The sequence below is a fragment of the Mauremys reevesii genome, linkage group 25, assembly GCF_016161935.1.
Source record: "Mauremys reevesii isolate NIE-2019 linkage group 25, ASM1616193v1, whole genome shotgun sequence".
Classification (NCBI taxonomy): Eukaryota; Metazoa; Chordata; order Testudines; family Geoemydidae; genus Mauremys; species Mauremys reevesii.
The window spans coordinates 8,633,860-8,639,430 of NC_052647.1; positions in this window are offsets into that span (position 1 = coordinate 8,633,860).

Here is a 5,571-nt window from a genome sequence, read left to right on the forward strand (position 1 = left end):
GCGCTGGTGTGTGGCCACACTCACAGCTACCAGCGCTGCAGTGTGGCCACATTTGCAGCATTTGCAGCGCTGTTGGGAGTGGTGCATTATGGGCAGCTATCCCAGCGTTCAAGTGGCAGCAACGTGCTTTTCAAAAGAGTGGGGTGGGGTGGAGTGTGACAGGGAGCGAGGGAGAGAGAGAGAGTGGATTTTTGGAGCCGACACTTCAGCTCCCTGCCTTGCAAAATCTGAAAATTTCCTCAACCCCTCATTTACTCTTAACTGCAAATAGCCTGCAGACCAGATAAGCAGCTGCTCCAATGGACTCCCTTTCTCCCCCCTCCCCCACGCTGTTTCTCTCCTCAAGCAAACACTCATCCCCCTGCCTGCCTCATTCACAGCAAGGTAGTGGGTTATCTCAATTGATTGTTCACAGTCAGTTACAGATTGATCACAGCAAACAAGAGCTGTGTTTGTTTTTTAGATAAGCAGCTCCCAGAGCCCCGAGTTCAAAACAAAACAAAGAGAGGCATCATAACAAAACAAAGAGAGTAATTTAGTTAAAAGCATTCTGGGATATCTCCTAATACCCTGGAGGCCAATAACAGCGCTGGTGTGTGGCCACACTTGACGAGCAGTGCTGCATCACCAGCGCTGCACTCGTTATACCCCAAGCAGACCAGGTGTACAGCCAGCGCTGCAGCCAGGGAGTTGCAGCGCTGGATGTGCCTTGCAGGTGTGGACAGTTACTAAGTTGCAGCGCTGGAAAGCCTCCACCAGCGCTGCAACTCTCCAGTGTAGCCAAGCCCTTAGTCCTGCTCACCTCCTCAAGCTTTACCCATAAAACGCAGAGCAGCTACACAGTTCAGCTAAAATTATCAATAGTTGAAATGTAACTGTGTTGACATGTAAATGGCCACCATTGGGCTTCAGAATCAACACTCACTTAAAACAAATGAGGAAAGTTCATGCCTCTCAGAGCTACGAGGCCCAATTCTTTACTTGCATCTGTTTTAAACCAACGTAACAACTGATTTCAATGCCGTTACCTCTGCATCAGTAGTGTCTACTTAACTCTCAGAAATTATGGCTTATATAGACTAATTCTTATACTTCAAATCCACTCCTCAAAAATATGATAGTGTTGACAAGACCCCTTAAGGGGATAGAGCCACTTCACTCATACCATATATTTAGGCTTGGCAGAATTAGATTGTTTTTATATATAAAATTTTGACAGATAAATAGTATCAATGTTTATTTAAGTATTTAAAAAAATTATCAGTGTAAATGTTCACAGTTGTAGAAAATTATGGGCAGGTCAGACAATATTTATTTTATGACAGTAGATGTAGACATTCAAAAAGTTAAAACATTATCACCATTAAAAACACAAATTGTCAACGTCACATATCAGAATAGACAAAGTAGATATCTTTAAATCAAACTCTAACATATGCTCGAGCAGTATTTTCTTACTTTATCTATCTGTAAATTCTGATTATTATCAATGAATTTTTTTTTTGTCGGTTTGTGTACTGTGAAATTGACATTTACCAGCATTGAGTGATAAACATCGAATCCTTCCAAGCTTACATATATTCCTCAGTCACTTTCTATCACTCCATGCAAGTTGCATCTCTCCCTGCCGTAAGCCATGTCCTTTCATTCATTTGTGGAATAATAATTATGTGATTCTGTAGCTATGGTCAAGTTGAGTTTTGCCCTTTAAAACCGGGATTCTGCTTTATTGTTACATAGAAAGAACATAGCATATTTTCCTCAAACGTGCAGCAATTGTAACTGAGCACAGAATGGATTTTCTGAGGGTTTACAAGTAAATCTGTTGACTAGTTTGGATTATAATCAATTAAACTTGTGTCCTTTTAAGAAGTACATTGCACATGGCCAGACTTTTTTTTGTACTGAATAACAAAATCATCTGTTGCGACAAACTCTCTGTTTAAAGATTGACCTAAGTGCTCTAAAATTGACGTTTGTTGGATTTCTTTAAATTTGGTGTGCCTCAGGAGGATGCAGGGTAGGATTGCAAATTTGGAGTCATTCGAGCCAGAGATAAAAGCCTGGAAAAAATAGCTATTTTTTTTAAAAAAGGTTTGTAGGTGGGGGTTATTTGCAGAGAGCTAGAGATCAAACTTTTGATGGGATGCAGGTAAAAATGGTCTCAATCTGTTGAGTTTTACCCAAGGCAGTGTGTTGTACTCACTAAATCTTTGGGGGACCCAAACTGAGAACAGTATTTAAGAAAATGTACATTTTTACACTGTACGTGCACCAATACAAAAAAACAACTAGACAGCTTCCATGCCAGTTTTTTATGCTTTAATCCTCGACTCCTGTAAGAGCTCTAAATCTGCATAGTTAATTGGATTGCTTTGAAATCTGGTGTGCCTCATGGTGACATAGGGTAGAGTTAGGGATCCAAATTTGGGATCATTTGGCCAAGGAGTTCCCGAGTTACAGGTCCCCTCCAAAAAAACGGTTTCCTTCTTTAGCCTTCTGCTGTTAATCTGAGAGGTATTAATGACTGGATGAATCTCAGGTTTGGTCTACACTACAGAGTTAGGTCAATGTAAGGCAGCTTATGTCGACCTAATGCTGTAAATGTCTACACTACAATGTTGCTCCTGCCGATTTAAGTCACCCACTACACTGACTTAATAACTCCGTCTCCACAACGGGCATAGCACTTAGGTTGATATAGACACTGTATAGACATAGTATAGACACTGCATTGCTTACATCAGACTGTTCTGGCTGAGCCCGGGGCTCATGGCTGGCAGTGCCCCACAATGCCCCACACAGACAGTTAAATAAATGCAAGAGCTCCTGGTGAGAACATTCACTGCCAACAGAAGGAATTAGTGTGGACATGCAAAACCGATTTAATGACTGTGGTGGCTGGAGGTGTAACTTAAGTGGACTTAACTTTGTAGTGTAGACTTGCCCTCAGAGCCCTTGATGGCTGTGAACTCAGCCTGCAATTACCATATCTAAGGATAACCCCCAACCTAAGACAAAAGGAGTTTGGAACAGAGTGGTTGGAGGTGCTACAATTTGTGACTCATAGGTGCCAGATTTATTTTGGTGGAAATGTAATCAAACAACTTGGAGGGGAAAAAATCAGACCTGTGAATGCTTCCTGAGATGGGAGGGGTATTAGGGAGGGGAAGGAATAGAGGTAGAGGGGTTTGGGGCTGGAGCAAGAAAGATTCTGGGGAAGTGGATAAATAACAGATGGATGGTAAGTGTGGTGAAAGAGTTTGGGGGCTCAGGTGAGGGAGGCATAGCACGCCCCACCTCTGCCAAACCATTCCAACCCACCGGCACCCCAACCACCATGCAACCCCAGCTCTGCCAGTGCACCTCACCCTCCACCACAACATGCCTGTAGCCCACAACTCTGCCAGTGCACCTCAACACCCTGGAATCCCCAGCTCTGCCAGTGCACCCCAACCACCTTGTACCCCAACATGTCCTGCCAGTTCACCCCAAACCTCTGCATGCAAACACCCCAGTTCTTCCAGTGCACTCCCAAATCCCTGCAATCCTAGCTTTGCCAGTGCACCCCAAACCCCTTGCACCCTCCAGCTCTGCCAGTGGTCTAGTGGACCCCATCTTCCCTGCACCCTCAACTCTGCCACCGCATCCCAACCAACTTATACCCCAATCGTCCTGCACCCCATTACTCTTCCACTGTAACACAGTTGTCCTTTGTTCCAGACACAGGATGTGATTCAGGTTATAGGAGAGGGCAAGAAATGGTAATAGGAGCATTTGTACATGGGAGTGAAGAGTTCAGGGAGACGCATTCCCTGCTTGCAGTGGGGAGGCCTAGGCATAGTAGTGGGGAGGGGCCATGTTGGCAGGGGAGTGCATTGAATGGGTCAGGGGCATGGCTCGGGAGGTGTGCCAGAGAAGGGCTGGTGGGACACAGCTGATGAGCGTGGTAGGTAGGAGGTAGGAATGGCTGGCTCAATATGCTAATTGTGGGACCAGAAATGTATAGTTGCCCAAACGACTACTAACATCTAACAACAACACATCTTTTCTTGTTCCAAAAAACAGGAAATTCAACAGCAAAAGCCTGTTAGCACAGAGTTAAGGTTGCTTGGCAGTATGTTGTCCGCTTGCAGAACATTGAAACTTCTGAAAACCAGGAAGTGCAGAGTTAACATTGCCCAAGCAACCTTAACTCTACCCTCTTCCTCTTCCAGCAATGCCCAAATGCAAACGGTTAACATACATACTTGACTCTGCCAACCCACAGTTGCTGAGATCTACAAGCTTTTCACCTTCTTTTACAACCCATTCACTCTCACCCACAGGATTCCATCGAACACTTTTAAAGGCCCCCCCAAAAAAAGACTTGCCGATGGCGTGTTCCCACTATACTTTTTGAGCAATGCCTCAATATGAACTCAGCACATACTCCCACTAACCCTTGGCACTATTAGATCTGGGAGGTTCAAGATCCTGGCATACTCCCTCACAGTTTGCCAACACCCCAGAAAGAATACCACACATTACAATTTAAGAACTACTTCACAGACTTTTATAGTAACTCTCTTATACTTACTCACAGGATACCATCTCACTTTCACTTCACCACCATTAAAGCATTGCAATCCCCTCAAATTCTGTCTTCCTGCTGACAGTATCCCTTATAATAAAAGCCCTATGTCCTGCTATTGACAATCCTACCCAGAAATTATGCATACTGCAGTCTGAAGGTACGCACACACTGCTTCTCTTTCCTCACACAGGAGAAAATTGAAAACATTGATCTCCTCATATCACCGTCACAGCTCTGTCACACACCTCAAAGGAATCCACAGATCTCGGAAGTACACCTCTATTAGGCAGGGCTAACTACTGCCTCCACCATTCCATAAAGCTACACCTGACACTGACCACACTCACTTCATCTGGAGCTCATGTAGATAATAAAAGCTTAGGCTGCTCTCATATCCCAGCTCGCTACTGACAATACCTCTTGCAATAAAGCCCCCGGGCTCTGCTAACTGCATAACATATACAATTCTGCACGGAAATGATGCATACTAGATCCTGAAAGTACACATGCAGCACTTTCCCTTTGCTCACACACTTTGGAGGATGCAAAACATAGATCTCCTCATATCGTAATCATAGTTCTGTCACACACCTCAAAGTAATCCACATGTCCTCATATCATAGACTTACCTTTACTCAGCAGGCCCAACTACTGCCTCCACCATTTAGTGCAGGTACACCTAACACACTGACTGCACCTGGACTCTGTCCAAATAATTCCCATTGGCCACTGCCATCTCCTGGAAAACAGAGGGAAGGGGGTGTGGTCAACAATTTTTGTTGTTTTGTTTTTGTCCTTTAACAGTGTTCAATGGAATTCCATGGGTGAGAGTGAATGGGCTGCAAAAGGTGATGAAGGGCTTGTGCATTTCTATGTGGTTGGCACAGTAAAGGTATGTGTGTTAACAGCGTGTCTTGAGGCATTATTGAAAGAGGGCAGAGTTAAGGTTGCATGGCCAACCTTAACTCTGCATTTCCTGGTTTTCAGAAGTTTGA